This window comes from Acomys minous, assembly GCF_964271855.1.
Source record: "Acomys minous genome assembly, chromosome: 11".
Taxonomy (NCBI): Eukaryota; Metazoa; Chordata; class Mammalia; order Rodentia; family Muridae; genus Acomys; species Acomys minous.
The window spans coordinates 65599339-65610759 of record NC_140492.1 but is presented as its reverse complement, the minus strand read 5'-3'; the positions used below and the strand labels follow the sequence as shown (position 1 = coordinate 65610759).

Sequence of the window (11421 nt, the reverse complement as noted above, 5' to 3'; positions counted from 1 at the left end):
CATATTGTAGTAATGTATAATATGGTAATATAAGCTATAGCGTTTAAACCATAGCTTTTCTTTCATTATATCAGAGTACCTTATGAGAAACAGTTTTATTTTCTTTTTGTTTTTCTGACTGAACTTTAGCTGTGTTTCGTAGAATGCAACTGCTTTGAAAAGGAGAGAAGAGGCTGCTAACCACGTCATTGTTGCATGCAATTAGAATGACCCTTGTTGACCATAACCAAAGGGAAAGTGCCGAGTGTAGACTAGAGCCTACGTGTTAGAAGTTAGAGACTACAGGCTAGAGTCAGGACTCAGTGCTGCAGGGTACTTACTACTCTTGCAGAAGAGTTGCATTTGGTTCCCAGCACTCACGTGGTGGCTCACTACCACCCAGAACTCCAGGTCCAGAGGATTTGATGCCCTCTTCTGACCTCCGGATGCCCATATCTACATGTAGCTGAAACACTCATACTCATAAAACAAAACAAATATTTTTTTTAAAAAGGAAGTTACAGATGCACACTTTTGCTTTTTATACACTATTTGTATTAAAATATGTACATCAAATGTCATCTCTTAAAACTTGTTTCATTCTTATTCCTCCAGAGGAGGAAATGTAAACTTGGTTTTGGCTGTGGGAGCATCATCCACAGAGAAGCCTGTTGTAAAATGGGCTTCTGATCTCTGGGCTGAGCACTGGGGCCTGCACCCTCCTGGCCACACTAGTGGCTTCCTAAGGGCATGTGGCCTGAGGCTAGAAGGCATGTGGCCCCTGTTCTTCTGACTGCCCCTGTGAGGCCTCCACACCATCTACTTTCAGCCTCTCTGGAAGGGAAATGAGAACATTAGACTTGGGGGAGGGGGGAAAGCTTTTCTTAGAAGATGTGACCCACTTTTAACCTAGATTATACAGGCTGAAGCTGGCACATTTAGTGTACTCCAAAGTCAGTTCACTTGCAGATGGAAGATGAAAAGTCACCTGAATCTGGGGCTCGTGGGACTTGTCTTACACCCTCATTCATAATAAATGCAGTTGCCACAAGGTGTTTCCCTCATTGTGCGGCATTTTCCTCGTGGCCTGCCATATAGCTGTTCCTCGTCTCTCTATGTGGCAACCTCTTGGCATAGAAATGACCAGGGTGTATGCAACATGTGAGTGACTATTGCAAACTACAATCAGGTCCTCTTGATCAGTGTACACCTCCCACCTGGCCAGTCCTCTAAAACCCCAAATTTTTGTAAACCTCAAAATTGATTCACAGTTTATTGCATTCACCTTAACAATCGGAAGACATCTATGCATTCAGAATAACAGGCTAACAAAAGGTATCTCTTTAGTCTGAGGAATGAGTATTTTCACTTAAATGTAAATTATAATTCTTTTACAGTAAGATCTATAGACAGACTGATAATTTTTTAAAAAAATTTCATCATATATGAGAAGATGGAGATCACAGGGGTAGTGGACATGACTTAGATACAGAGGCTGTTTCTGGACAGTCTGGAGTTCATTTGGTCACCTAATAAGACAGTGGTATGGCTTGCTAGTGAAATGTTATTGAAATGATCACAAACACTGTAAGACAGCCACAGCAAGCTGAAGCATCTGGTTGCAGCTCTGAGGAGCTGTGGTTTTGAAAGCTGGGAAGGCATGGCAGAACTGCACTTAAAACGCCTTTGAACGTTAGGCCAGGAAGTTCATTTCTGAATCTCATGGGCCAACTGGATGGCCCAGAGCTGGTTTCTGACTTTGTCTGGATCAATCTGAGTTGTGGCTTAGTTTTTGCCTTATGAGGACGCTTATCTCTTAATCATGCAGTTTATTATTTTCACATTAAAGTAATATAGGTCCTACGGAGTAAGAGTGAATGGAGAAAAATAATGCCCAATGGGAATCAAGAGTTTTAACTTTTAGTACTTAAAAAAAAAACTAGTCTTTTTCAAAAAGCAGAGGTTGGGTTGGGTTCAGGAGAATAAAGGCTACTGATAGCACTGGGCTCCAACCTACTGATTTCACCTGCTTTTGGGCAGGTGAACACTTTGTAGGGATGGGCGATTCCAGTCTTCATTTTGTTTGGCCACGTGAGACCATAGGATTATGGGGAGCTGTGGAACCTAATTCTGGCGTCAGCTCCAGCACTTGCTGCTGGAAGGCTGTGGGCCTCGGTTTCTCCGTGTGTAGAATAGAGGCTGGAAGTCGACCTTGTGAGCTTCCAGTGAGATGTAGAGATGGGGCTACCCCCCTCGTCTGACAGTCTTTGCTTTATGATGATGTTTATTTTTTAAGCATGCAAGTTATTACCGTTACAACAAAACAATAGAGGCCTTTTGGAGTAAGAGTTTTTAAATGGGGGGTGGGGGTGGGGAAGAACTCCCTGGCTGTATCCAGTAGTAAATTTCTAGTATTTTCTAAACAATTCTCTGTGCTTCCGGCTCAATGCTAGGGGAGTGGACTTAAAAGAATCTTTCATGGCCTGGCAAGCTTGCTTTCCAGTATACACGCAGAAGGTCTAGGGTTGACCACATTGGCTGTGGATCCCTGCAAGTGGACTTGTTTTCCTCCTCTTCAGACACAGTGTGAACCTCCTCCAGCTCTGCAGTGTGAGCATTGCTAGGAATGGACAATAATCTCCTCCACAGTGCCGCCCCTCCCTCTCCCCAGTGTTAGCTCCTCCTCCACAGTGCCGCCCCCCCCCCCCCCCCCCGCCCCCGGGTTAGCTGGTGTGTGCCACATGCAGACTCTGCTCTGGTCTGTGGACTGAAAGTGAGGTGACTGCCATGTTACCCTCAAAGGAATCAGACATTAATTCCAGGAGCTGTGTGTCTTCAGATGGTCTGTCTCTGAGGTAACAGCAGTTCCACAAGGAACAGCGGGGATCAAGCATGGAAAGACATTTTGTGTTCTCCACAGCACAGTCTCCCTAGCAAATAGCAAATGCCTGTTCTTCAGTGAATGTAGCTCAGAACTTCGTGTTTTAACTCACACAATATGTCTCAGGGAATGTCACCACTATCCTGGTTCAGAAGGCAGAAAGCTTAGGCATGTGTAGAGGCGCACGCCTTTAATCCTAGTATTTGGGGAGGCAGAGGCAAGCGGATCTCTGTGAGTTCGAGGACAAACTGCTCTACCCAGTGAGTCAGGGCAACCACGGTGACACAGAGAGACATTGTCTTGGGAAAAAAAAAGACAGAAAGATACTTAGCTTGTTATGTTTCTTTCGATGGTTAGTCTTCTGTTTCTCGCTGGCTCCATCACCACTTTGATGCTATGCCGTCTCCTTCCCCTTTACCCTTTACCCTTTACTCTTGATGACACGTGGTAGGAGGGTGGCAGATGGCAAACCTCGGCTGCACTGCACTCATGGCTAAGGACCAAGGAGGACATCTGGCTTGGCCGCGTTTCCAGCTCACCTCTGTGAACACAATGCCTCTTCCTTCTACAGTTCTGAGTTTGGCAGCCAGAGACAAGTTTCCTCAGTTAATTAAACCACTGCCCACTGAGGCTTCCATGTTAGGATTAGACTACATTAGACGATTCACCGTCTTGCTCAATGCCCCTAGCTTCCCGTCCCAAGTTCTACAGACTTCTAGTGTTTTTCTGGCCTGCCTCCCTCCAACAGTTTGTCTGTCCAAAGGTATCCCAAGTTGAAATAAATATTATCGCCTAAGGCACAAGTCATAGCTTATGATGTACTTTTTTTCCTTATATAGCTTTCACTGGTTCCTTTATCTTCAATTAACTTCATATTATATTATAAAAATCACTGCCTCAGTCTTTCTGTCTTTCTGTTTGTCAACTACCAGATAAGAGGTGACTCTTCTATAAGTTTCCTAGAAGCCATGCAGCTTACAGAATAGTTGCCTAGGATTTTGGTATAAAGTTACGACCAGTAAATAGGCCATCTTTCATACGCTGCATTGTAAGCGCTTGCTTCCTTTCTCTGAATCCACATTGCTTTGTAATCCAGAGAAATCTCTCTTGTTCATACAGAGATAAGTTAGCACATATTAATTCCCACTTGAAGTAATGGTCAAATGTTATGGGAACAGCTCTCTAAACCATTGGAAGGCATTACAGAACAGTAGGCTTGATGGCCAGAAAATGACAATGTCAGTGCCTGCCAGACGATAGGTCTATGAGTAATAAACTTTCATGTCCGTCCCATCAGTAGATAGGTGTGTGTGTGTGTGTGTGTGTATGTATGTCTCTGTGGTATATGTGTATGAATGGGTGTATGTGTGTGTTTAAGCCAGAGACTGATGTCAACTGTCTTCCTTTAACACATTTCACCTTACTTTTGGAGAGAGAGTCTTCCGATGGACCCGAAGCTCACTGATTTGGGAAGAGTCTCTGTCTCCCTGGCTCTAGGATCATAGATTCATGTGGCCACACTATGCTTTTTTTTGGTGAGCACTGGGGACTCAAAGTCAGGTCTTCAGGCTTTCAGCATGAGGCACTTTACCCTCTGAGTTATCTCTAATCCCTGTCGTCATCTTTCTTGTTAGCACCACAGGTACAGACTCTAAATATGCCATTTAAGTACTCAGGCCTAAATGACTTATAAGCTTTGTCTCTTAGCATCAGTCGCTGGATTAGTGCTCCATTTAAATGGCACCGGTAAAACTCAGCTTTTACCTATGAAACCGATGAAAGAAAATGTCCTGAAAAGAAGGATATTTTTATTTAATTGCTTGCATGTGATTCCAAAAGTAATAGTAACTAGGTTTCCTGTTAATAGTTTAAAAAAAAAATCAAACTAGAAGAAGAGAAATGCCAGTTGATAAATGCTGCTGATTACAGCAAGAAATGGCAGTGGAAGGATGGTGGTGGCAGAGATGGCTGACACACAACCAATAAACACGCTTCACAGTGAAGCCTTGGTCAGACTTTGAATGAACATCTCCTTCACAGTGGTTGGCAGCTGCTTTCATAGAAGGAAGTGCTAGAGCACATGCAGAGCCCAGGAGGGCTTTCAGTATAATCAGGGGAGCCTTACAGAGTCCGGCTCTGTTTCAGTGGCATTAAGGAGGCAAGGCTAATAGGACATAAACGATAAATGGCAAATCCCTTCTTGGCCAAAAGAAGTAGGGGATAGGGACAACTTTTATAAAGTAATTGAAGAATTAGCTATTTTTAACAGAATCTAAGCAAATCATTGGGTGATTTTTAGAATAACTTCCTTCTAAATAATCTACATAAATTCTGAAGAAGAAAAAAAAAATTCAGCACTCCTGTGTCACTTAAACAAAATCCAAAGGTAGGCAACCCTTCCTCCCTGGTGGGCTAGAAGTGTTGTACATTAGAATTCCTCTGGAGATCATCTAATCTAGACTTACCATTATCTTATATGAAGAGAAATAGTGACTCAGAAATCTACCTAGATCCGAGCCACAAAGACAGCTACTCTGAGACTGAACCCCAGTTTTACCGATTGCTAGCCTAGAGAAATGTAGCATTCCAATAACATGGTAATTTGACATTCTCATTCATGTGCACATTTTAACACTGTGAACCATAAACATATGGGGTAGACCCTTGGGGTGGGTCTTAGACTTCTTTCCTGCAGCCATGGGCTTGACTGGTTGGACACAGTTCTTCCAAGGCAGATAGACAACCTTTGTGAGGGCCAGCAGCCTGGGAGATCTACAGTCCCTTCCTTTGGTCACCTTTTTATAATTATTTACTCTACTTTCTTTGATTTGTGCTTTCAATTTAAAGCCTTGAGGTCTGTATGCCTGTGATTAAAGACCACCTTCAGGTGAGATCTCGGCAACCTCCTGGCATCTTTTTATAGTCATTAAGCCGCCATTTTTGTTTGACTTTTTATTTAGCGAGTATAAGACAACATTTGGGCCTTCGGCATAAATCCTCTTTTAGAAGGGAAAAGAAACAGAAGCAAAAAAAGGCTGAGTTGCAGTCTACCATCGTCTACCTGGTTTAACGATGGACACCTGGAGAGAAGTTAAGGGTTCAAATGGTTAAGTCAGATAGCGGTCATCAGGCTACTAGAGTTCCTGAAGGTTCTTCCCATGGACCCACAAAGCCCTTGAGACCCTGTTGATGACAGACAGCTGTAGTCCTTCGGCCTTTGTCACTTACCTCTGCCTCCAGTAACGGAACCTACAGAATGTCTTAGTTGCCCCATGCCAGTAAACGGTTAATCTAGCAGAGCTCAAGGCCCTTGGAAACTTCTGGGAGGGAGCCAGGTGAGCAAAGAGAGAAGATAAAGGCGGCAGCACCTGCCTATGGGCTTGGAACAGCCTAGGGACACTGAGAGAATGTAAACACGTTCTGCAAATCTCATTGTCTGACTCTGTGCCAGCGTCTTTTGGGTTCTTGTAATGGAAAATATTTCATCTGAGGTCATTCAATGAGCAAAGGGAGACTTGAATACCCACCGCGATGCCAACTCGGCCCCTGCTTTTGTCCAGATTAAGTAAGCAAGGGACTAACGTTTCATGGGTCTAGAGGATCCGCCTTTCAACAATGAAAGCTGAAAGGTAGGAAAAGGAGACAGGAAGAAAATAAGCTGGGCTGCTCTGAGCTGCTCTCTCCTGCTCCCACCCCTCCTGTGGCCTCCCTGTGTTTGCTCACCAGTGCTTACAAGCACACGCCCTGCGTTTAGAGTAAGAGTTAATATCTGTGCTTCCTCATAAATCTCCATTCAGTGCCTCGAGCTGTGTTTTTAATTCTGTGGTGCAGCTTTTCAGACGTGAGATGAGCGGAAAGGAGGGGCAGCTGGCGAGGTACTAATGGAAGGTGCTATTTCTCATTCTTGGGGTGCAGCAGTCTTTAGCTCATGCCTTCTAGCAGAGACTCTCGGGGGGCCAAGAGGTACGTGAGCAGGAGTCAGGAAGTTTGCTGTGCTGTCCTACGTGAAAGAAGTAATGGCTTCTCCCCCCAAGAAAGAAAAATTCATGGAATGAACAAATTTAACCCAAAGAAGGTCCTAAGAAGTGCATATTTCCTAGTTTAGGAAGAGAGAGAGAAGAGGCCTTCCTGAAAAGTCTTGATCTTATGTTATAAAGCTTGTGAATAAAGAGACGTTTCTCTCCATTTAACTTGGAGTTATCACCAGTGTTCCTTCTTCATGCACACGGTCCTCTGGCCTCACCTAAGCAATTCCTTCCTTATAAACTCACTTCTTCAGCCTGCCCTTGCTTCATTACTATAGAAGGTAAACCCAGTTTGCTGCGGTCACTGAAAGCTGTAATTGCCTAGGCTTTCTCCACTGCCAATAACTGTATTTTAGAATTCTGAGTCACCCAGTAAAACAGATAATTAACATGGCTCTAAAGAGAACTGAGGCCTTTGAAAATTCTAGTTCTTAGCGTGTGTGTGTGTGTGTGTGTGTGTGTGTGTGTGTGAGAGAGAGAGAGAGAGAGAGAGAGAGAGAGAGAGAGAGATTCTTAGCATGTGTGTGTGTGTGTGTATGTGTGTGTGTGTGTGTGTGTGTGTGTGTGAGAGAGAGAGAGAGAGAGAGAGAGAGAGAGAGAGAGAGAGAGAGAGAGAGAGAAAGGGGAGAGAGGGCCGGAGAGAGACAGAGACAGAGACAGAGACAGAGGGGGGTGAGGGAGGTGGGATATGGAAACCATTCTGAAAGTTCCTTCTAAACTTAAGTATAGAATCCTAAAATTGATCATCACAAACTTTCTACCAAGCTCCCTCCTATAGAGACTTGCTCTCTTATGAAACCATTGCTGTATTTTGGCCCACTTCTATGAGACTTTAGTGTTTACCAGGAGAATAGACTACATCACTTTTCTCACTCCCAGAACTATGGGAATGCTGGCCCAATCTATAGGACAGAAAGCAGGAATTAAAGAAGTTGCAGTTGTGACCTTTCACTTCTGCTAGGTTTCTATAGAGGTGTGTTGGTCTGGAAAGATCAGCTGATAACCAAGCTGGCTCAGAGATCATCTGATTTGCTTCTGGGACGTGGGATGTGTGTGTGTGTCCCCTCATTACCTACAATTCCACAAAGAGGAACTGTCTAAGTGAGTGGTGGCACTGAAGCCAGAGAACGCAGGATGGGTTAGGTGAACTCTTCTGAGCTGATTGAAGATATTCTCTTAACCAGTTAGAAGAGCTAATTTGGGAGCTGCTTTCATTTCTTCTGAAGAAAACAAGTGAAAACTGGCTTGAGCTATCCACGGGCAGTTCTGTCTGAAGGACTTAAGTCCAGGATCGTAGACACTAAAGTAGTGGACCCCATGACCCCAACTGGCAGTTTAATAACTCTTTCACAGGGGTGGCACATCAGATATCATCCCTATCATCTATTTACATTATGATTTATAACAGTAAGCAAACTTACAATTAGTAAGTAGCAACGAACATAATTTTAGGGTTGGGGGGGAGAGGGTTAGCCACAACATGGAGATCTGTATTGAAGGGTTACAGCATCAGGAACATTGAGAAGCACTGCTCTCTGGCATGAGTTAGGAAGTGGCTAGAGCTCATGGGGAGTAGTCTAGAGACACAGTCAGGTGGGGAAAAAATGGATCGATGGCTCTGACAAGCACAGAACCCCCTGAGACTTCCTGTGTGCTCAGGATTTCTTCCTCCTGCTTGTTCCAATTCACTAGCGGCTCTTGACTCGGTGACCTGGTTAAGTCTGTTCTTGGTTTCACTCAAAGCACGCTACTATCTAGATTAAATAAAATATAAAATATAGAACATGTACAGCTTTGAATCTGTGTTAGTTGGATAATGCCATGCAGCATACAGAACATTTTCATCTGTTCTTGAAAAATATGTATTTTATTATTTGTGAGAGTTGTCTCTGTGTGCGTGTGTGGGGTGAGCAACAGGGGGCTGGCGGAAGGCACCTGAGCCCTTGGCACTGTAGTTCTGGCTGATTGTGAACCACCACATAATTATGACATGTGTGACGTGATCATAGCTTCAGTGTTACACGCAGTTACTGACATAACTGTCACAAACTCTAAAAGACTATAGTGCTTGGATGGGGGAAGCCATAGATTTTTTTTATTGTATGTACAGACATATGCAGGAGGTACAGAGGGAGAAATAAATCAGAATACAACTCACAGTGAGATTCAACAAGGGAAATGTGATTTGTCCCAAACCCTACTGTATTGAGTCAAAATCCTGACTATTGACTATTGACTAAAGACTACTGACATCTTGTTCCTTGCACTTTATTCTCTGTTTTATTAACTTGCATTATTCTCTCCGTGAACATAACTTACTTTTGCAAGAAGTATTTCTGGTCATCAAGGTATGCACAGTCACCATAATTGTCCCAAAGATGTTTAACAGAAGAGAAGACAACCATAAACTTTTCCCCTCAAAATGATATTTTTATTAATTATTTGGGAATTTCATACAGTGTACCCCAGTGACTGGCACTCCTTTCCCATCCCTGGCAGATCCAGTGCCTAAGAAGCCTCACCTTAAATGCTACCATTGGAGTGGATACTTAATTTTATATTTTTCCCAATTTCATAACAGATTCTAAAGCTCTGGGAAAGGTCATTGCCATGGTCAAAAGGATCAAATACTTAAAAATAATATTCTTCTTGAAGTTTATGCTTGACTTTCATTTAAGGCTTCCCTGAATTAAAAAAACAACAACAACAAAAAAAAAACCCACAAGTGTACTTATTAGAGAAGTCACCTTGACAGATTTTTTTCAATCCTTTTGGATAAACAAAGTCGAATTTGGTGCATAAATTGACACAGGAAGCAGTAAATAATTCCATTGTGCGAGTTGTTTTAATTGGCTTAAGAGAGAATGTTCCACAAATGAGCAAGCATGTATTCATAAAATTTGGGATTTGCCAGTGCAGGAAAAAAAAAGGCAGAAAAATCAAGGGTATGACCAGAGTCAATACAGCATCTGAGGAAAGAACTTTAGAGATTTGTTTCAGATTATTATTTTTTTCTCTCACTCTTTTTTTTTCTCTTTTTTTTTTCCTCTTATACTTTTTGGGTAAAGGATTAAGTGCAAAAAATGTTGAGTTTCAGTTTTCAAATACAATCATCAAATATCTGAGACCTGGGCAGTGACTTGTGCTGGGTTCCTTTCTCTCTTCCCTTTTGCAAGACACAGCTTGGGAGTCAGCCACTGAACGTGTGAGACTGTTTATGCTCAGCTCTGTATGGATAAACATTCAGAAACCACACGATATTCCCAGTGGAATCCATCCTTAATGCCGGAAGTGACAGCTTTGTGAAGGCACCACAATTAAGCGCTGGTTTTTCGATCTCAAAATCCCAGGATTGAATTTCTAGAAGAACCGAGCTGAGTGCTCAGGATGCTTCAAGGAGCTGCTTAGAATTACAGCTAACTTGTTTCTAAAGCTTGGTGAATGCAGAGTGCCCAAGTTGGCTTAACCTCCAGGCACCTCTCTGCATCCTGAGCAGCTGAAACTGCAAACCCTAAATTCTCTTGGAGACATGAAAAAGAAGAAGCCACGGACATGACAGATCTTTTCAGCATAGCCACACCATTCTGCCATGACTTCCTGCCTCCTATTCCTTTTTGAACTTCCTGTGCTTTGTATTTGGATTCAGCAGATGACCAGGCCTGGGTTACATCAGACAATGGCTTTCTTCTGCACCGTAGGAGTCAATACTGAGGTGAGGGGTAGAAGCAGGCAGTGTCCCTATAAACACTGGTATGACTCTTGCTGCAGCTTCATTGTGTAGGGAACAGAGGAACAGGAGATGCATGGGAGAAGTGGCTGGCCTAAGAAGGCGAGGATTTTGAATGGTCTTCACCTCTTTCAAAGGTCACAGATGTCCTATCATTTGGCAGATGTTACGTTCTTTCTCTGTTAGTTCTTCCTTCTGTTTACTTCTCTGTTTAAATGGTGACTTCTCAGGGCTGGAGAGATGGCTCAGTGATTACGAGCACTGGCTGCTCTTCCAGAGGACTCCGCTTCAATTTCCAGCACCCACGTGGTAACTCACAACTGTCTGTAACTCCAGTTCCAGAGGATCCAACAACCTCACAAACTGTGCAGACAAAACACTAATGAGCATAAAATATAATAATGATGATGACGATAGTGATAATGATGAAGATGGCTTCTTGTTGTCATGTCGTCTCTTTTTTCATTGAGACTGTTTGTCACCTTAAATGTTCTTGTCCATCTCCAATTGTTTCACACTTCTTCCTTACTTGCTCTCATCAGAACCTCAGCATGAGGTCAGCACCTGTATTTCCAGCTCCAGCCGCTGTCCTGAGCTCGAGGCTCACGTTTGCATGTGGATTCCTGGGAGCCTCTTATACCTAGCCTCTTTGAAAGGAAGTTCATCCTTTGACCTCCTTTACTCCTTAACAGTTTGGTTTGAGCTAAGTCACTTACCTCAGTAGAAACACACCAGCTAAGTGGAGGGTTACAGTCCTTGGCTACGTTTCTCTTGTTGATATATCTAACAGAAATGCACAATCTAACAAA

The 11421-nt window shown here is 43.2% G+C and overlaps 1 protein-coding gene across 2 annotated transcripts in view; it reads left to right on the top strand.

Moving 5' to 3' along the window:
- TPRG1 (tumor protein p63 regulated 1) overlaps nt 1-11421 on the top strand; it is a 135513-nt gene that overhangs the window by 113831 nt on the left and 10261 nt on the right. The window lies entirely within an intron of this gene.